Here is a 23156-nt window from a genome sequence, read left to right as displayed (position 1 = left end):
CTGTTTAGCTTTCCGCATATGAGAAAGAATCTGTTCAGTATGTTGATGCCGCAGCGGCTTGAAAATTATTGCTCTTGGCTGGGTTGCTGATTTAGACCGAAACGTTGGAACACGATGTGCCCTTTCTATCTCAAATTCTCTCTGGAATGAGATTTGTAAGGTGTCCGGAAGCCAATGAGATAAGAACTCAATCATAGACAAAGATGATTTCTCTGCATCTTCCGGCAGACCAAAAATGCGTAGGTTGGATCTACGATTACGGTCCTCCTACTCAGTGAGATCTCTTCGCAATGCCGCCATTGAGCGCTCTAAGTGATTGAGGGATCTGGATTGTTTCTGCATACCATCCTCTGCACAACTGATTCGTGATTCCGTAGCAGATACACGAAGAGAGAGGGCTTTGAAGTCAGTTCTAATAGCAGACACCTCCACTTGCAGTAAATCCGTATTAGTTTTCGTTGACTGCGCAATATCATGCACTTCATTAAGGCGCGTTAATATTGTGTCCAGAGTGGAGTTAGTGTCTGACTGAACAGACTCAGGCGTAGGGGACAATGGCTTAAGTCTCTTAAGCGAAGTGCCAGCATCCTTTGAATCTTTGTTGCTCGAGGAACGACCCATATTTGCAGCCATGGAGGAGCAGCCTTCAAGAAAAAATACACAGCCACTTGAGGAGAAGAACAAAAACTGCGTAGTCTGTACCCAAATAGTGAAATACAGCACACTGAGCGCAATGGGCGCTAATTAAATAATAGCGGCGGACTTATATGCAGGGCAGGCAGATACCAAAGTAATGACAGAGCCACAAATAGAGCAGGAGGGCACAGCAATGACTTCGTAAGAAAAAGATCTACACCAGTAAGGAATAGCTGCACTGAGAAAAACAGCGCATGGGCAACTTAATATCCAGCCAAGCAGCAAAAAAAATAGCAGGAAAAAGAAAGAAATGTTACCAACTTTAGGCATCGTAGAAGAAATGTCCTGGACAGCCACCACAACCGTCAATAATGTAACCAAGGCGGCACTTCTGAAGAGAAAAATGCCAGCTGCGTCAGAAGCGGGAAAATGGCGGCCGCCCGTGAGAGAATCAAGCGTCACAGGCGCTCGACAGAGAAGGCATTCAGCTGATGGCAGAAATCTCCAAAAACGCCGTCAAACAGGTCCCTGCATATTCCGCTGCAGAAGGATGCCGTTTCCGCACACAGGGGCAGTCAGGAAGCGGAGAAATTAATCCGACGGGACACTCTCGCCTCGGAGCTCAAGCGCAACACGCCATGCTGTAGCGGCGCGCAAGCCACGCCCCCTCCACTAATTACTTTTTTGAGTATTTTTACGAATATATCCAGTCTTTCAAAGATGTTTTTAGAAAGTGCAATATTATATAGTCGAAATCTGACATTTAATAATGAGCATGCTGTGGAGGATTTTATTTGTGAAAGGTCTTAATTTTTGATTCCCTGGAAAAAGTGATGTATTTTATAGAAAGATCACAACCCTATTTAACATAATGTTGGTCGTAACTTGTGTAATCCTGTGTAGCATAATCACAGAGAATTACCTAAAAATGCTGCAAGGTTATGTAGAATTACGTGATAAGAGTAATTCCACAATTAGTGCTATTTCTTGGTGCCAAAATGCCCCATTGTGTCCAAAATAGAGGCAAGGATACATTTTGCACTTAGAAATATTGCTAAATGCAACAGAACATGCTTGCTAAATATTTGTTGTTGTAATACTTTATTCGATACATGTATTATAAAAGTACAAACATAAATAGTACATAGAAAAGTTTATCGAGTATTACAGTTCCTCCTAAAAACATGACATCAATACAAACAATTAATACAAACAATTAAGAGCTGGGGGGAAAATATTGTAATTAAAATTCAGACTAAAAGATGATCTGTACAGGGATGGGACAACAATTTTGACCGAATAATCCAGGCACTGGCCAAGAACTTAGCAACCCTGCAGATAATAAACATAGAGGTAGTGTTGGTTAAAATAATGCGGAGAGCTGATCTATGGTCCCTAAGTCCTAGCACTCTACAGACTGGCTTCAACCATTTAACTCTAGCCTGCTTGTATGCTTTACATGCAAAGAAAAAGTGGCCTAGAGATTCTTCCGGGCATGGGCAGCCTGGACATTTTAAGTCAACTTCCCTCCTACCCTTCCACCCCTCCATAATATTTTTGAGAGGAAGGATGCCTAAATATGCTTTTGGGGTAGAATTTTCCCTCAAGTTACTACCAGCATTCAGCATTAATTTCTTAGCACAAAATGCACCTTTGCATCCAATATGGATGTGAGGATGAATTTTGCTTTGCTAAATGCGAGTGTAGCCTGGCCTATATACAGAAAAACAATGGTCCTCAAACCAATCAGTTTACAAAAATTCAGCTATTTCCAATCTTTTCTCAGTTTAGAGCTAAAATAAATTTGCGCTCCTTTTGGACAACAATGTTCAAAACATAAGGTATTTTGCAATGATACGTACATATATATATGTGTAACACTTTAGAAAAAACGGAATGAATTGGATGTGCAGAGACTTAACTTTGTAAGCAAACAACATGAGTTTATTTTCATTCCAAACTTTTTGGACGTTTCATAAGAAACAATGGTTGCTCCAAGGGGAACGTGCAAAGGAATAGTGCTCGAAGATTTGAGTGGGTGGAGAAGTATTCCCATGGTTAGAGATGAAGAGAGAGTAGAAAGGTTCAATGTGAGATTGATCTAGTGTATCAATCTGGGTGTCCTGGCCCTAACAGTATTTTACATGGTCTATTTACATTGGTTTATACAATCACAGATTGTAATCATCTGTGGCATGTGATCAGTAGGGGCTGGGTGGGTCCAGGTGGGGAACAGCGTTTACAACTCAACTTTTACAACGCAGTACCTTTACCACGCAAATTTTACAACGCAAGTCGTTACAACGACTTGCGCTGTGGGGCGCTCTAGGATAGGGAATAGTTAATTTACTATCCAAAACCTTCCCTACTATCTACGGGGACTGGAGTTGGAATAGTAAATTAAACTATTCACTATCCAGCACCCCCCAACGCAAGTCGTTGTAACGACTTGCGTTGTGAAAGTTGCGTAGTAAAGGCATGCGTTGTAAAAGCATGCGTGGTAATGACATACATCCGTCCAGGTACAAGGTTGTGTTCGTCCACGTTTCGACTCGTCTTGCTGCTTATAGGACAGTTGAGCCTTTACCTGCGAGTCTTCCTCAGGACGGGATAGGTGGGGGATGGGAGGCAACCAGCGTGTGGTTTTAACACCTTATCCGCACTAGAAGTGTGGCTTTGTCAAAGACAATTCCATATCCAACGGATGCCCACGGGTCAGTCCGGATAACAATTCAATTGTTCAAGTTCTGGTTCAAGACCGATGGTCACTACCGGCAATTTTTTGATGAATGGGAGAGGAGCACACTATCTAAAATACAGAGCTCATAGGGGCAAAAGAGAATTGCAACAGACAGCCACGGGGACGAGGCAGTGTTGGATTCAGTGTGCTGTGTGTCCCAATGCTGTCCATAACCGTAATCGTAAACCTCATGATTACTTTTACACTCTAGTGGCGCGTTGTTTCCTCCTCTGTATCCCATTCCACAATCCTCCTCTTGTCATACACCCAGTGGTCCATATCAGTTTGTGCTCTCAGCGCGCCCTTCGTGTGCATCCTACTACTTCGCTTGCTTATTCTGGAAGCTTGTCTCGTTTTATCTTGCCCCATCATTCCCCTTACTTTTTCGCATTCAGTACTGTGTCACTTTGTAAACAAGAGCCATTATCCCTATGTCACAAGAAAACTATCGCTTGTGTTTTCTATTGATTTTCCCCAGTGACTGTGATGAGTGTCATTTCTCATTGAAGCAAAGGGCAAGTCTCAACTTTTCCCACTAATAACATTGAGCAAAAACATTTGTTCAGGGTAATGGGAAAGGTTTTATAGAAAAATGTAAATTAAATCAGGCTGGACGCTTAATCGATGTTGACCTATATATTTGTGACCCAGTCCACTTGTCCTTTCTTTTGTCTCCATGTCGCCCTCTGCGTCCTACTTCATCTGCCATCCTCTGCGCCCCACTTTGTCTGCCGTCCTCTGCGCCCCATTTCATTTACTCCCCTTCGTGTCCTTTTTCTTCTGCTCCCTTCTGGACAATTTTGTATCTGCCCCTTCTATGTCCCTGTCCTTGGTCCCTAATGTGTCACTTTCATCTGCTTCTTGTGTAAGTCCCCATCTGTGCTCCTTTCCTTCCCTTTTACTCTTCTGTGTCCCTTTCCTTCCCTTTGTCCCCTTCTGCATCCTCATCTTCTGCCCCCACGTGTCCCTTTCTCCAGCTCTCCTATCTCCTTTTCTTCTGACATGCCATACCCCCAAAATGGAAGTCACTGGTTTCCAAATTTCAGCAGTTAGTCATAAAAGACAGTTTGTGGAAGAGCCAACCTCCTACCCCCTTCATCAGTGTAGTTGTAAGCTGCACCTTAGACCATAGGTCACAGACTGCTGCTTGAAACAGCAATGACATTGAGCATGGTGGTTTGAGCTGCTCACTTTGGACTATACCTTTGGGCCTGGCTCACACTATTAAAAAAAACAAGCATTATTTGAAATGTAGATAAAACCTCTTGAGGAAAAAATGCCGGTAACGGTTTAAAGTGCCTTGTTGTTGCCTGGCAACTAGTTCCCCCCACTAATCACGGGCCTCCGCAGTGCTCAGTCAGGTGTGGTGATGGATTTGTACGGGTGGGTCAAACCTCCAGTAGTGAGTCCCAAAATAAGACTGCACAGTCTGTACAGCTGCCAGTGGGAGCCGTGGGAGTTGTTTGTGGGGAGACTCGCAATAGACCACATACTTCGTTTATATATGTAATATGACTCTGGTGCATTTCTGATGTAATCTGTGTCCAGAGGCCATCCCTTGCCACTATCTGGAGCAAGCATCAGGTGCCTTTAGCAGGCTTCCTGCCCCTCGCCGAGAACTGACCTACCTTCCGGTGTGAGAGAAAGCTCACCTATGGAAAACACCAACCACTGTGCTCAAGCCGAAAACATTGAACTAGGGGCTGCAAGCATACCTGTAACAGTGGCCCTGTGAAGAGCAGAACGAACTACAGGCACTGTTGCCATCCTAACGTTTCACAATTTAAACTGAGTAATCCACTTAAATAGTACTTGTGCAGATCACTCCACTATGATGCAGAGGGCAGCACTTTCATAGCTACTCAGAAACATAATCCATCCTCCCTCTCTCCATTCCTCATCATACCCATAGCCCCCCTCCCCGCCCCCCATGGTGCCACCAGCACTTTAATAACAATACTCAGTGGCGGTGTGCATAGCACTGGTGTTTGTCCTGCAGTGCCGTAAATCAGCTATACTCAGAGCCACTGGAATTGTGTATATGCTGTCGCAGAGTTTTTTGCATAATTACAAATTTGCCGTATTTGTTACATAATCTATCATCTACTGTATAATCTGCAGATTTTAGCAGAAAATAGTTTCGCTTAAACAGTCCAAAAGTTACTAAAAGGCAGTCTGTTAAAACGAAGTAGGAGGCTTAGACATGTCTTGTAGTTAGATATAGAAGATTTATTCATGTAGTAATCCATCAGGCTCTGAGATACAAGATAATATGAAGATCTTTAGTAAAGTCTGGAGATACCTGGAAATACCCCACCAGGAGCAAGGTCCTCTCTGCTCAGCCCATCACACCAACTCATTCTCTGTTACATACAAACCAACCTCAACATTCAAAGTGACCTCACCACAGGCTGTGCAGACAGGCAGAGAACCACAGTGGAGAGACTGTATTAGTAAATAGCACATTACAACACAGTCGCATATGTTACTGCACAGTGGACGGCCTGTTGCATAGGTTCACTGGTTACCTTTCTGTTACTTATTACTATATTTGGGAGATAAACAAACACTAATGATGTGGAACCTGTGCCCAGTCACTGTTAACAGGTGTAAAAATGTGTATATAATAAATACTATCACATAATGTATCACATGCTGCATAATTTGCTTTATCTTGCAGCTTAATTTAGTCAACCCTGCTGAATCAATTGTCCCTTTGCTGCCGCATAATTCCAGTGACTCTGGCTATACCTCACTTCGCCTCAGTCAGTGGTTCACTAACTACTTTAAGCAGAATCATACCAATATATAGCCAAAATACACAACTTGTATGTTTTGACACATATCAGTTAACTCTCTTCTGCAGTTTTCTGCAAGAATGGTATTGAATTTCTCTACCAAGTATCAATATTACTGATTGAAGAGCAACTCGATAAATATTAAATAATGCTTTATAGTGCGGTACCTACTGTAGCTTGCCCTTAACTTTACATATGTTTTTATTTTGAATTGTGTGATACCACATGATTGCAGTGATAAACAAGCATTTGCAATGCAATAGATCTAGCATTACTGAAAGTTTGACCTATTGGAGCTGCAAATAATAATGCAAAGCCAAAAGCTCAAACTTTCAGTAATGCGAGACCTATTGCATTACAAATGCTTGTTCTCTCAAGGAAAGAGGAACTTACAAAGCACCTCTTGGAGAGTCTTAGTGATATCCTCGTCCACCAGAATGCTGCAAAGAAATGGAGAGGAAGCGTTGATTTATACTGATGGGTGGAAGTAGTGGGACTTCAATTTAGTATACAGTCACTGTCTGCAAAACCCACAGTTCAGAAATATTAGTCTGCTAGTTGGGGAGAAACTCTATGGTGTGAACGCTCACCCTTTGGAAGGAGAAACAACGAGCTTACCTTTGGAAGAGTGACACTCTAATTGACCTCTTCAGCTGGAAAAGAACACAGGAAGTGTTGAAACAGGAATGCCACCTACAATGGGAATGGGAATTTACCTATACCCCAAATAGGAAACTACATGTGAAACTTATATCCTTACTTTTATTTTGTCCCTGGTGTAACACTAATCTAGCATGCAAGTCGAAGATTAGGCCTGTTTTTGACAATGCAAGGTCCAAGACTAGTACTGTGACCTGAAGGCGTACACCAACCATACCCTTTATTGGGAAAGTTGACAACTATAAAACATGATAGTTGGGGTAGCACATCCTGTTTTTTGATTGATAATTTGGCCAGACTTTATTATCCATATCAGTGAGAGCATGGTCCATTGACTCCTCTCATATAAGAGGGAGTGTTATACAAAACCCAGAAACGTGTGCTGACATGCCGTTTGCAGGCCATGTGCGTGAGTGAGTACAGTGAGTGTGTGACACTTGTGTGATAGTAGGGCTTTATATATGTGTGCTTGTGAGTGATTAAACTAGTGAGATCCAACCTGGATGATATTGTTTGGCATGGCACAAGATGTAGGATAAGGACAGCTTTCCCAGACAGTGGAAGTGTGTCAATTTTCTACGGTCATTAGTTCAGGAAAGGAATGGGAACATTTGCATGGCCTCTGTGAATGACAGAAACAACCACAAACTTATAACTCTATGGATGTTCAGAGGCAATGGATTCCTAATTGTATATAGAAAGATACAGCGAAAGGAAAAGAGAGTGGAGTAAATGTGCATCAAAGGAGAGAGAGTATACAACATTATTTTAAGTATGTTAAAGAGTTGTAGAAGAAGAGGTTTCTACATATGGAAAATATCTACAGTGTGCATAAAAATGTTTGGGAAATGAGAAGTATGACAGATACCCAAATTGAGCAAATGTATTAAAATTGTATACCTAAGCCTAGGACTCATAGATATATCTATTTTTTCCAAAAGCAACTCCTGTATTAGCAAAGGGAAAGGACTTATGATTGGTGTGAATGTGGAGGTGTCATGGTCAAAGATTTGGAGTAATTTGGGATTGTTTATAAAATTCTTGAGGGCTCTTTGGTCCTCCTTTTTTATTAGAAGATGTATATCTACTGTAGTCTTGCATTTGAGATTTAAAAAAAATATTGCCTTGCCATCAAGTTGTTGATCGTTAAGGTTCCAATTCAAAACTCTTTTGAGTGAATTATTCCTTACTTAGGTGTGTACAAGAACCATCCGCTAGCAAAAATCCTAGGATCCTGATTCACATAGTTACTATGGTTGTATTCCCTCAGTTGTTGTTTCAGAGTTATGGATAAGAAAGGTGGAGTACCTGAGGTGTGGTCATACCTAATGCATGAAACATTCAAGAAGTAATTTTTGAGTAGTCACAATATTTTTTTTAATGGCCAGCCCTAAGCTGGGAACACACAGAACATGTTGGAGTAGAAGCTTTTCCATAATTGGTTGATGTAGGGAACATCCTCATAGAAATTGTGGGGCAATAGGATAAGGCTTTCTTACGCAGAAGAACTATTTTTCTGATGGATAAATAAGAAAACATTACTTGCTGTATCAATCTGCAATGTACTATATTTACTAATGCAGACTGTCTCCCTACAGAATATGCCAATAGCTTGGTACAGTGAATGAGAAAAACTCAAGGGCATCTAAGATATGGCTACCACTCGGGATTTTTGTAAATCCATACAAAGGTAGAAACATATGAATTTCGTAGGAATACAGCCTTTTTTTGTTGTTGCAGATTTCAGGGTTAAAATGTTTGTGAATCAGACTTTGGATGGTAACATACAAAATGAACACCTAAGCCTTTAAGCATTCTCATAACAGAACGTCAATAGCGATACTCATTTTAAAGACCCCAAGGGATAAAGGTCAAGATGATGTATTTTAAATATATGCGGTTCAAGTTACTTAGATGTTTTAGCAAAGACCACATTAACCAACTGAGCTATCCATCATTTCAACCTTTGACAGTATTACTATTCTTCAAGCTCTGGGACATATTAACAAGGACAATAATTTATATGGGCGTTAGTGCCCAGAAAATGCATCTGGCGCTATAGTCACTTGATAAAGTAACAGGTGCAATCTTCCAACAGGTAAAGCTTGAATAACTCTCTTAGCTGAAATATTAGCGCGCTTTTTCTAAGCTGAAGAAGAGAACAGTTTTCTCAATGATCTGTTCTTGCTTGAGATATGAGATGCTGTCATCACTGACCGTAAGAGAGGAAATGAAAAAATGACCGAGCGGTTCTCAGTGTGTCATCTTTCATTTAGTAGAGTGCTTCTTCAATAGGTCGGTTTGATATCCATTAGAATGACCTAATTCTACATGGATGTCTTCATATTGATCTGTATGCATTATCTGCTGTTCAACATTCATTAATGCAATTGGGCACAGAAAGCTTTCAGACAAAATAGATGTGGGAAGGACAAAAGACACGTTCTGCTCCAAGTAGGAGTGACATCCATTGCAGTAGATCTGGCTCTCCGCAACCCACTCACTGACATTTGAAAATGCATCACTTACAGGTTTAATCTCTCCGCTTCCTTCCATATGTTTGCCAATGAGCAAAGCACCCCTTTGATAACGTTGTTTATCTTTTACTTAAGGAAACGTGTCAGGTTGTTCACACGTCGAACTGTTTTAGCGCTGTTCAAGCTGATTGAATGGTTCACCTGTGTTAAGACGCTTGACACAAATATCTGAATAAAAGCTCTATAAAAAGTGAATAAAAGAAAATATAAGTAACTAAACTCAAAGCTAATTTATGCACTGTCTTTATTTTAGGAGACAGGTGTTGCCTTACTAAGGAACATCAGAAAAGGACAACACGAGCTGGCAATAAATACATGGCAGTATCCCTTTATGTACATCCGCTTTACTGAGGAAAAACTAAAGAACACGATGAGTATATGAAATAAAACTCACAGGCTTGTCCTAATGTAGAAGAATTGAGTGACACAAGTCCTCCTCAGTGCTCTCAAATGTCTCCTATTCATGAGATAGGAGCTTATCTAATCCAGGTTTTAGTTTTGCTTTCTGGGACTTGCAGTCACATTATAAACTCAAACTATAAATCCCAGAGAGCTAATACGAGACTACTCTCACCAGAACTTGTAAAACTTGAGGGCTCTATTCTCATATCATTTACACATTTTATTTTACATTCCTTTAAAAAGAGTGAATTCCGCTACACTTGAAGTAACTAAGCACTATAGGAAAAGCAAGTTTGACAGTGCCTCACAACCTACTTTCAGTACATGGGTACACTGTGTAGAGACTGTAGGACAAATGGCAACGTGTGCACTGGTATAACATGCCCTGCAAAAAAGAATGCATACATTCAATGTAATGTATTGCATGTAGATGGCTAATCATAGAGGTTCCTTAAGATTTGTTGCACTCTTTTCAAGTGTGGCGTATATACCACAGAACTAGCTCGACAACCACAGAAACTGTTATTACAACAGAAGTAGCCTGAAATTAGAGTGCTGTACATAGTGTATCTATCTATCTATCTATCTATCTATCTATCTATCTATCTATCTATCTATCTATCTATCTATCTATCTATCTATCTATCTATCTATCTATCTATCTATCTATCTATCTATCTATCTATCTATCTATCTATATATCTATCTATCTATCTATATATCTATATATATAGAGAGAGATGCACACAATATAATATGTTATTTATTACCATTTCTGATTGCGGGGAGGGGCCAGAATCCACAAGAGTCCACAAGAATCCACAAGAGTCAAACCTTCAAGTTTATAATGCTCACCTATCCCCTCCTTCAAAAATGGTCATACATTGCATATTAAACTCTTCACACCTACATATATAGTTTATGTCATTGCATTTTTCCATTCCGGTTTCCCTATTTTTTAAAAACGGGGATAACCAGGATGCTAAGAGTTAAGGTTGTGCAATGAGCTAGAATCACATTAAAGAGGTCTCATGAGCATTAAGAGAGTGTTTGCCTGTGGGAAGAGATTGCAACTTGCAACCTGTGAGGTACCAAACAGTATTTGTATCATAATAATTCCGCTGTACATATGCATTTGTTGTTACTGCCATGGCGCAGCATAAATAGATATAGGTTCACTGAAAAACTATAGTTAAGGCAAAGGTAAGGTTGGGATTGTATAAGCATTGCATTTGGAAGGTGATATACGGGTTGCATCACTGGTGTGCAATTTAAGGTTTGCGGAGCTAAACTTCATTTGTGAATTTCACTGCTTTTTCATAGATAGATGGATAGATAGATGGAAAGAAAGATAGATAGATAGGTGGATGGATGGATGGATAGATAGATGGAAAGAAAGATAGATAGATAGGTGGATGGATGGATGGATAGATGGATGGATGGATGGATGGATGGATGGATGGATGGATGGATGGATGGATGGATGGATAGATAGATAGATAGAGGACTTGGGGGATGAGAGAGAAAAAGAGCTATGTAGAGAGAGAGGCATATAGTGACAGAGGATTCAGAAAAGGGGGTAATTCAGAGACTCTGTCCATCACCACCCCTTGTTGTAAATAATATAGTGACAGAGAGCACAAGTGAAAGAGAGAGACTTAAAGCTCCCTTTAGTGTCTGGCATTGAATTGAATTGGATAGCACTAAAGAGAGTCGGAAAGCAAGAAAGAGGCAGAAAGACCCAGAAGGACAGAGGGAGACAGAACATGAGATAGTAATAATAGCATGAACGTAGCGGTGAGCCAGAAAATAAGGCAGATCAGTTTCTTTTATTTATTAGAGCTTCATTTCATGGGAAAAGCAAATCACGAAAAGAAGCAGGAAAAAAGTGGTATTCCAGTAGAAATGAAAAATGCTTCATCATCATAATTTTTCTATTTATCTCCAAAAATAGCTATCAAAGAATACCTCTCTTGTTACCATAACTGCATTTCTGTGAAATATGCAGTACTGGGGGTGCGGAAGCACAAGAAAGAATGCTTTGTTAAAATAAAGAAGACAATTGTGCTACTGCATTCTTCATCGGCCACAATCCACTTATTATAAAACCAAAAGCTGTGCCAGCTTACTGTTCTGGAGGCGGGTGTCCAAAGATCTTTAAAGCTCTGTTTAGCAGCGGCCAAAGCTCTTTCTGCCTGGAGGGTGGGTACGAATGGTGACATGGTTCCAAATTACAGGGAAGCAACATCCAGTGATCAAATATTATGATCAGAAAATCGAGGCAAGTATATTTACAGATTTTCTATACTTAACTCCACATAAACGTACCTTGAAGATATACATATATATCTTCAAGTTACGTAGATGTGAGATAAAAGTAGTGAAGCTATATTTACACACATCTTCAAGGTACATAGATGTGAGTTAAGTTAGAATAGGTATATATATATAAATATATATATACATATTTATATGTATATATATATATATATATATATATATTAACTGAAAAAAACAAAGGTTAAAGTAACATTATTTTTAGGTGAATTTGTCAATGACAACATTAACGTTTCAAACTAAAAATAAACACAGAAACATAGAAATTCCCCAGATATAGTTAGCAGCAGTAACTATAACCTACACCACCGCCATGACTTATAACCTAACACATGACATCACTTATGAAAGGTTCTATTCCTTCACCCATGACATCTCAAATGACATCATTGATGACATCATTCAACCTTCGTTTTCCCACATATTGCTATATAGATTACTATGGCATTTGAGGCCTGACAGTAAGTACAAAAGAGCGCACGAGAATATCAGAAATCATTACTGCCCTGCAGCCAACTCCCCACCATACAGCTAACCACATGCTGCACACAGCCAAAGGCAGTGCACAGTGAGGGGTTGGCAATACGGCCTGGCCCGTGGGACCTCTTCCCCCAAGGCTATTGGTTTTTACGCACCCCCTTCCCGGGCCTTGTTACGTCCTGGGGACCCCATCTCCGAGGACCATTTATTTAAGGGGAGGGTGCATGCGGCCAAGCAAGAGCAAACAATAACTCTCCCCTTAGCAAGCGGGAGCTGTCAAACTGCTCCCACTTGTTGGGAGCAGAGTTTTCTTCTGTAATGCGGGCAGGGGAAACAGATGAAAGGTTGCTCCTGCATGCAGGGAGCTGCATATTTAGCAGCTCCTTGGGTGCGGGAGCTAAGCCAGCTCCTGCAGGCTGAGACTTCAGTAGCCTTGAGGGTCCTTCCCCGGTCCCTTTCACGTGGCCCACCTCCCTCCATTGAATTTTGTCTGGCTCCTGGGGATAGCGTTCTCAAGGCCAAAATCAGCCTGCGGAGAGGTGCCATGCAGCCTCCCTCCACCAATAAGGTTTGGCCTGACCGTGGTGGATGGGGTCCCTGGGCCGAAATCGGCCAACAGAGGGGGGCTGCTTGGCCCCTCTCTCTATTACTGAACAGGGAAAAATGGAGGGCAGAAAAACAAGCAGAAATGGCAACACAGAGCAGAAGAGGGCAAAACAGAAGGCTGAAAAATGAGCAGGAAAAGGAAAAACAGAGGGCAGAAAAAAGGCAAAACAGAGGGCAGAAAAACAAACAGAAAAGTAAAAGTCAAAACAAAGGGCAGAAAAACAAGCAGAAAAGCAAAACAGAGGGCAGAAAAAAGAGCAGGAAAGGCAAAAGAGAGGGCAGAAAAAAGGCAAAACAGAGGGCAGAAAAACAAACAGAAAAGTAAAAGGCATAACAGAGGGCAGAAAATCTAGTAGAAAAGGCAAAACAGAACAGAAGAGGGCAAAACAGTGGGCAGAAAAAGGAGCAGTGATGGCAAAACGGTGGGCAGAAAATGAGCAGAAAAGGCAAAATAGAGCAGAAGAGGGCAAAACGGAGGGCATTCAGAAACCCACACAGCCACTCACAGGCCTACTCAGAGACACACACACCCACTCACAGACCCACTGAGACACTCATACACCCACTCACAGACCCACTTAGAGACTCATGCACCTATTCACAGACCGACTCAGATGCTCACATATCCAATCACAGACCCATGCAGGCACTCATTCACTCAATCAGAGACTCATGCACCACTCACAGACCCACTCACAGATTCATGCACTTACTGACAGACCCACTCAGAGACTCATGCACTGTCTCACAGACTCATGGGCTCACTCACAGCCCCACTCAGAGACTCACACATCCAGTCACAGGCCCACTCACAGACTTGCGCATCCATTTACATACCCACTCAGACTCTCATGCACTTGCTCACAGATTGACACACACTCATGGAGGCATTTGCAAACCCACTCAGACACTCTGATACCCACTGCCAGACCCACTCAGACACTCACACACACATTCATATACCCACTCAGACTCTCATGCACTCAATCACAGACACACTCATACACCCACTCACACACCCAGTGAGACACTTATGCAACTACTCCCAGACCCACTGAGACACTCAAACACTCACTCACACACTCACTCTCAAAGAATACAGGTTACAGTTGCCAAAGATATAGGCAAGTCAAAAATCGCTTTTTCTATGGAAACTAGGTCCCAACTACCTATTGGTGACTGCAATATATATATATATTTTATTTTTTCACTGATAACACTAAAGGTTACATGGATGCTATAATTAGTAATTAGAATTAAAACAACCTCAGAAATTCACTGAAAAAAAACCGTTACAGGGCGTTACAGTTAGGCTCAGATTTCATTTGGAGAAAACCATAGATATTCAGCAGTCATAGTTACCTGAGTTAACTATAGCTTACGATGCTGCAATATACTGTATATAACCTCATATATTACATCACTCATGACATGGTCAGTGGGTGCCCTGGATGGGCCACGCGCCCCCCCCTTCTATTATTTTTGTCTTTTAAAAAGAGGCAGGGCTCTGGCGGATGTTGTTCCTGGGGCAGAAATCGGCCTGGGGAGTAGGGGCTGTGCAGCCTTCCTCCCCCATTGAAAAAAGGTCTGGCTCGGGGATGGGATCAAAAACAGCTCAGGTAAGAATGAAAAACTAGGAAACAAACAGTTGTTGGAGGCCCACCCCCTTCTTCAACACGCTGCAAATGTGCCTCCTGTCACACAACTGGCTTGGGAATGAAGTCCCCTTGGCTACAGAGTGTCATTAGGGGCCAACAAACCCCCCTTTACCTCCGATAAGTCCTAATTTGTGGGATTGCTGAGAGGACTTCGGAGACCACACCCCCTTTCTTCACCACTCTGCAGACGTGCCTCCGGGTGCACTGCTGGTTGAGGAATAAAGTCCCCTTGGCTCCAGAGGGTTCTTGTGGGCCATAAAGCCCTCCTGTTATCCCTGTAAGTCCCACACTGTGGGATTGCTTAGAGGTCTTAGGCTGCCGCACCCCATTTCTCCACCACTCTGCAAACATGCCTCCAGGGGCACTGCTGGTTGGGGGATAAAGTCCCCTTGGCTGCTGAGGGTCCTTGGGGTCACCTACCCCTCCTGTTACCTCCAGTAAGTCTCACACAGCGCGATTGCTGAGAGGTTGTTGGAGGCCACGCCCCCTTTCTCTACCACTCTGCAAACACGCCTCCTGGCATGCTGCTTGTTGGTTGATGAAGTCCCCATGGCTCCAGATGGACCTGGGGCAAAGACACCCTCCTGTTACCTCCAGTAAGTCCCTTCCAGTGGGATTCCTGAGAGCTGGTCGGAGACCCGCCCCCTTTCTCCACCACTCTGCAAATGCAACTACTAGTTAAAAAAACCTTAGAAATGTATTTAAATAAACAAAGGTTACAGGAACATTATAGTTAGAAAATAGAATGTGTAAAACCTTAGAAATTCGCTTAAAATACAAAGGTTACAGGGACATTATAGTTAGGAAATAGAATTTTTAAAAACTTGCTTATGACCTCACACATTATATCACTCATGACATGGTCAGTGACATCACTGATTTCACTGGTTTTGTGCAAGCAAAATCTGAGCCTAACTATAACGTCCCTGTAACCTTTGTTTTTTTCAGTGACTATATATAGCCCAGATTGAATTTCAAGAAAACAATATGAGTCTGTTTTAGTGTTTAGGATGACGTTATTGGTGATAGCACTACAAACAGAGAAACAAAAAGGTGCCTCATGTACCGTGATCAAGGCTATGATATAGCCGAAACACATTAAGGTAGCATGAGTACGAGCACTTTACTTGACTAAATGCTGGCATTTCTCAATAAGAGTCGTCTTCCTTGTGTTAGTAGCAATCGGATGTTTAAGAAAAAGATTATGTGGACAGGCTGAATCCACTCAGAGAATGTAGCCCATGTTCAGGAGCACGGCAAAGATGGATAGAAGATATATATATTCCCCTCCTCCATCTTTTGCTGTGCTCCTGAACGTGGGTTACATTCTCTGAGCAGATTCAGTCTGTCCGCATAATCTTTTTCTCAAACACCTCATTGCTACTAACACAAGGAAGACGACTCCTATTGAGAAATGTAAGCATTTATTCACGGAAAGTGCTCGTATTCAGGCTACCTTAATGTGTTTCAGCTATATCAAAGCATTGTTCACGGTAAATGAGGCACCTTTTTATTTCTAAGCATGGGCGGAAAATCCGTTCCGCTCGCGGATTTTGCGGATTTTCGGTAAGTTCGCAATCCGCGAGATTCGCGAATTTCCCGCAAAATCCGCGAGCGGAACGGATTGGGTCAAAAGTTCAAGCTGACTTTTTGTAACTATTTTAGAATGGCGCCGGCAAGCTGCCAGAGCCTCTAAAATAGTTACAAAAGTCAGCTTCAACAGGAAGCACTAATAGATAAAGTAAAGCAGGTGCTAGAGTTGAAGCTCAAATTCAGTTACACAATCATTAATCACCCCAAACTTGGGGTGATTAATGACTGTGTAACTTAATTTGACCTTCAACTGGAGCACCTGCTTTACTTTATCTATTAGTGCTTCCTGTTGAAGCTGACTTATGGCTGAGGGCAGAAGGGCACAAAGTGGGACAGAGGGCATGAGTTAGGCAGAGGGCAGAAGGGCACAGAAACCAGTGGGGCAGAGGGCGAAAGGGCACAAACAAGAGTGGGGCAGAGGGCAGAAAAGCACAAAAACAAGTGGTACAGAGGGCAGAAGGGCATAAAAAACGATAGGGTGGCAGTGATGAACCAGGCAAAAAAAAAAACGCGAACACGCAAAGCGCCCCGCGAACACGCAAAGCGCCCCGCGAACACGCAAAAATAAAAAATACGCAAAATTCGCGAGAGTTCGCGGATTTTGCGGATTGCGAATCCGCAAATACGCAATTTCGCGGATTGCGAATCCGCAAAATTCGCCCATACTTATTTATTTCTCTATTTGTAGTGGTATTACCAATAACATCATCCCAAACACTAAAAACAGACTCATATTTCTTTCTTGAAATTCAATATGGGCTGGTGCGCCCAATCATATCAGTAATAGGCAGCACATTCGAGAACATATCAAAGTGTGTCTGAAAAATTGAAATAAATTTCCTTGACCTTACAGTATATGTTAAAAACAACAAACTGGAAACAAAACTGTACAGGAAACCTACCTCAAGCAACATGGTGCTTCCTGCATCCAGTTTCCACTCACAAAATATAATTAAAACATCCTGTATGGTGAGAGTTTACATGTCAGACGTAATTGCAATGAGAGCAGAGAGGAAGGATCATGCTTCCTGGATTTTTGGCCCTTCTCATGGGGTTTTATTTACATGGTTCTAAGTAGGCATAGCCCGTGCAGGTAAGAGCTGTGGGGCAGGGTGGGGGAAGTCAACAGACAACGACGAGGTAAACGTAAATTTAACAAAACAAAAACCACTTACCTTGCGCTCACCGCATCACCAACTTGACGATGCGGCGAGCGCAAGGGTTTTTGTTTTTTACATTTAAGTTTACCTCATCGTCTCTCGTTGACTCCCCTCACCCGGCCCCCCCACCCCACCGCTCTTACCTGTATGGGCCACGCCTGGTTCTAAATCCTGCAACCTGTATCATTACACCTGTGTCCTAGGTCCTACTACCTTGGTTCTTTGTCATGCGTCTTACTGTCAGGGTCCTGGGTGTTACCGTCTAGATCTTGAGTCCTCAGCCTTGCTAACTGGGTCTTGTGTCCTGCTAACTGGCTTCTTCTACCTGAGTCCTCGGTCCTGTTACTTGGGTCCTCCTTCTACCTGTGTCCTACATTCGGCTACTTGGTTATGTGGATGTGGGCCTGACTTCCTTGGTCCTGGTACCTGATTCCTGGGTCCTGCTACCGAGGTCTTGGGTCCATAGACCTGCTGTCTGGGTCTTTAGTTCTAGGTCCTGTGTTGTGGCTTGCCACATGTGCTCATCCAACTTTCATCCACCTCTGATCCTGGCCATTATTGTTAGGCCACTTGCTCAGGGCATTGATTCTCAGGATATTGTTCCCGCTGGCATGACAGGCGTCATGCTGCCCAGGATTGTGGCTGCAACATGTGTGCCTCCCAGTTGTGCCTCCTCCCTCTGTCACATTCTCAGCAAAGTTAATCATATCCCCATGTAAACTCTTCAAAAGCTGTGACAGTGTGCCTTATATGAGTGGCAGACAACATCGGGAATTGAGGATCCACTGCAAGATGCCAGGATCTATTGCAGGATTCAACAATCCTTGGATTCAGGAATCTGCTGTAGGATTCAAAGATCACGCAAACTATAAAAGCCACTCTCAGGGCATGGTTGGGTATTTGGCTTTCTTACCTGTTGTGGAGAGGAATCCTATCTTTGGGTTCTGCTCTTCACCTGTGTTCATGGCTCTCCAGTTGAGACAATTTTCAAGTTGGACTCTAAGTTCCCCTTCTCAGGCATTTTCTTTTTGTGGCGCATCTTGGAACTTCTTCTGCAGTGACACTTCATAGGATTCACTGTGTTCAGAGGCCTCAATCTAGTGTCTAGCTAGGGAGGCTTAGATATATTTGTTTGAATTTTGAAACTACTGCTGGAGTCTTCAACTACCATTGCACCTATATACTGGAACACTGTGTCAATTGTAAGTTGTGCTTTGCTTGTCTCTAGGACAGGTGTCGCCAACCTTTTTCTAGTGAGAGCAACTTCTGATAATTGAAAATCATTGTGATCTATTAAAGGCCAATCAATTAACGCATTGTCCCCAGAAACCCCTATGCCCAGCTTTATTAACTTTAAGCCTAATTTCAATGGAGCCAGATACTATGGGGCTCAGTACGATGGCGGGCGGACTTTAGTCCGTCCGCATCGTTCCTGAGATTCGGACTATCCATATGGCGGTGGTCCTGCACATGGTATTATAATGTGAACGCCACTGTGGCAATCGCATTGTGCATGTTTAACATTCCGGCGGGTGCTGCTCACTGCAGCACCCGCCGCAATGTTAAAAATGCATGTTGTGCATTTCCCTGCACTACATGGCAGGCACCACGCAGTGCCTGTCACCTGGTGCAGGGACCTGTAGGGGGGCACCACAGGTACCCCCAAGTGCAAATCCAACATGCCTCTGCATGAGGGGGGCCCACAACGGCCCCCCAAAATACATCCCCACCAGCCTGTCAATGGAGTTTGAACCGTCATAGACAGGCTGGCGGGGATGCAGCATCATAATCTAACACACTGCTAGTCACCGCCACCATTTTGTAGATGCAGCGTGGGTTCACCAGGCAATTGTAATGAATTCCCGAGTTCAACCCGTCGCGCACAGACTTTCTGTCCGCCATGCACACCGCCCGCCATCGTAATCTGGTGGGCGGAAAAGTGCTTTGCAATGGAGGTGAATCCGACACCTGCAGGCTGCTGGTGATCGTGATGACCCCCTATGTTTGAACCAAATACTTAGAGCCATATGTACTTGTGGCACTGGACATGCCTCGGGTTCTCACCATATGTAACACCATTACATGTGTAACAGAAACATACAACCATTTTTTTAAATGGTAGAAATATGAAGTGAAGAAACATGTTTCATAATATGAAACATATTTCTTCACTTCAAATTTCTATCATTTAAACAAATTACTGAACTTTTCTGTTATGAATATGGCACAGTGCCTACCGGCCACTGGGAGCAAGGTGTCTGCTGTTTGTAAATGGAACACTTTTAAATGGGAGAAGATTCAAATGAACAGTTTACTTTGTTGGATTCCATCACACTCTTGATTTTAATGTTCTTCAATTTAAAAGGGTCGCAGTTTCAAACAGAAGACATCTTCCGGTAGGCAGGGTGGCATATTAAGAACAGAAAAATAAAGTACAATTTTATAATGGAATAAATTGAAAATGTGAAATAAAATACTTCATAACTCATAATTGACTTAAATGAAATTGAAGAAAAGGCTTTATAAAACATTAAGACCATATTTTTTTAACATTTTTCTTTATTTGCAATTTCTCCCTTTTAAAACAATGGCTTTATTTTTCTCTTAAAAATGACACAGTGCCCCTCAGCCACTGGAAGCAAGATGCCTGCTGGTTGCAAATGCTGCACTTTTAAATGGAGAAAAGTAAAATGAAGAGTTATCAGTTAAGTTTTCATTTTAATTTTCTCCCATTTAAAAGCATCCACTCAAACATCTTGCTCTCATGCTACCTTCATAGACTATATCACTGTTTTTGTGGAAGTCCTTAAGCTTCATTTTGGTGTCTTCTACTTACCTACCTCTTTAGCTCCTACATTGCATTCAGCGCCTTAAACTTATTTGCAAGTGAGGTTCCTACCAATAAGCATTATTCTTCTTCATCACACAGAGTAAAAATATCCACACTTTAATAGTTTCCTGAAGTGTTTAGAATCTTCCGTCTGCCCCTACAACTAGGGCTTACCATTTTAAGTAACACATTAAAGAATGTAATGAGAATAAAGGACCCAGGAGGTGTTATATTCTGTAATATACAGTCTATAATTATATTTCCCGCCTTAAAGAAATTTTTACAACTGTCTTGAATTCTGAACCTTTCTTCATATATCATGCTCAGTAGTGTTGGAAGTAGCTCTGAGCATATTAAATGTGACTCTGTGTCCTTATGTAACCTTATTAAAATTGTTTTCCTGTATGGATAATAAAATAAATGCCTTCCATGTCTGACAATAACACCAATTTGCGCTGCAAATGGCTATCAACCAAACGATGTGTGACTTTTCATCACCACTACAGTAATATGATGTTAGGAATTGCTCCCACATTTGATCTAAAATAGAAAAGTATAATGTTGCTCCGTTTTATTACAGCTAGTGCACTTGCTAAGAAAAGATAATAGTATGACTTATTTTGGTGTGATTCATAGGATAGTAGCTGAAAGCCTACAATATGAAAGTGTAATGTTGTTCGGTGTTAGTCTAATACGTTGGTGTACTTGACAGGAAATAAGCATTATTTACGTTTGGTATGATTCATAGGAGAAAAAGAATGCTTATTATCTTTTCCTAGAAAGTGCACTGTTAGATCTGGGGGTCTCTAGTTGGCAATGGTTATCACCTTTGTCTAAATGGGGACCCTTACTTCTAAATCAGGATTAGGGGATTACACTCCTTAATAACCCCTGCTCACCCCCTTGGTAGCTTGGCACGAGCAGACAGGCTTATCTCAGAGGCAGTGTGTTAAGCATTTGTGAATATATACACAGTAATACAGTGATAACACTACAGATAGACAGAACACAGGTTTTATAAAGATAAGTATTCTTTATATAGGCTTAAACACAAGACCACAAACAACAAAAATCCACAATACTACACCACAAACAACAAAAATCCACAATACTACACTTAAGATTACTTAAAAGATGATTAAAGTCTCTTAGTTCAAGTTGTTGGTAAATGCGACAAAGTTCTCAACAAAGTACCTGGATGCGTAACGCAAAGTGAATTAAAGGCTCGCAAAAGGGGAGATGTGTCGATTCCGTGACCTGGTGGAACGGTTGCGTCCTTCCTCAATGATTGCGCAGAGTAGGGGACTCGTCGTGAGCCTTACCGGTGCGGCGGTGATGCGTAGATTCTCGGCCTGCGAGCCCGTTGCTGTGTACAAGATGGCGCCTTGATGCGATGCGTCAATCCGGTTGCGATGCGAGAAGATGACGCCCTTGATGTGGCAATGCGATGACGATGCAATGACGCCCTGGCAGCCTTACGACGACTCTGTACTTTGGAGCCGCGACAGGCCGTGCAACACGCTTCTCCGGTGATGCGATGGCGACTCTCACGATGGCGTCACGCTTTACCGGTGATGCGACAGCAGACAGCTTCGATGAACACACGCTTCCAGGGAGATGCGACGAAGGCTCGCTTCTCAGGCCTTGTGATGATTTCAGCTGCGGCATCTCCCAGCGGCACGCAAGTGACTGGAGTCAGAAATCCCAATAAGGAAATTCAGGAGGGAGCTGGAGGTGAAGTCTTTTGTCCCTGAGACTTCAGCAGGAAGCAAGCACAGTTCAAGCCCGTGGAGAATATTCTGTAGATGTTCCAGAAGTGATCTAATTTCTTGGGCTCTGGGTCCCAATATTTATACCCCAAAATCCTTTGTTCTCTGAAGGCTGAGAGGCCTCTGCCTAGTCCAAACCAAGTCCTGAGCACTTTGTTTACATGACTCTCTTCTTCCTTTCACTGTGCAGAGCAGAATATAGCCACCCCACAGGAGGTGGAGCCAGCACAAGGGAGGGAAGATATAGCTTTGGAGCACTCTGTTGACATGATTCCACCTCTCTTTCACAGTGCAGGGCAGAGACTGCAGACAAGCCACAGGGGGTGGAGCCAGAATTGTAGAGGGAAGGCCCAGCCCTATTCAGGTCCCAGGCGTAACTCCTCCCTTCCATCTAGATGCAGATCTCTCTATTCACCACTGGGCTGCCCCAGCCTGTCTCCTGGAATTCCCCAGCCCTGTCACACACAAACCCAGACAAGGAATACACAACCCAGCAGAGGCAGGCTCAAATGGTTAGGCAAGCAAATACCTGTTCCCTGAGTCAGTTAGGATTATAAGAATGTAATAATCTAACTGCCCATTCTAGCCTATGAGAACAGGTAGCCTTCAATAGTGAAAAACAAAAATGGCTGTAATTCACTATTAGAACATGCTACACACATCAGAGCATGTCCTACCTTATACTTACAATGCCCCCTACCCTTGGGCCTACCATAGGGGTATCTGATATGAAGCAAAGGGAAGATTTAGAGACAGGCAAGTAGGTGCACTTGGGCAAGTCGACATGGCAGTGCTAGACTGCACAGAGGCCTTGCAATGGCAGGCCTGAGACACACTTTACAAGCTGCTTCTGTGGGTGGCACAACTAGTGCTGCAGGCCCACCAGCAGCATTTGATTTACAAGCCCTGAGCACACATGGTGCACTGTACTAGGGACTGACAGATAAATC

This window comes from Lissotriton helveticus, chromosome 2_1 (assembly GCF_964261635.1).
Source record: "Lissotriton helveticus chromosome 2_1, aLisHel1.1, whole genome shotgun sequence".
Lineage (NCBI taxonomy): Eukaryota > Metazoa > Chordata > Amphibia > Caudata > Salamandridae > Lissotriton > Lissotriton helveticus.
The sequence above is the reverse complement of the archived record's forward strand: the minus strand, read 5'-3'. Positions refer to the sequence as shown.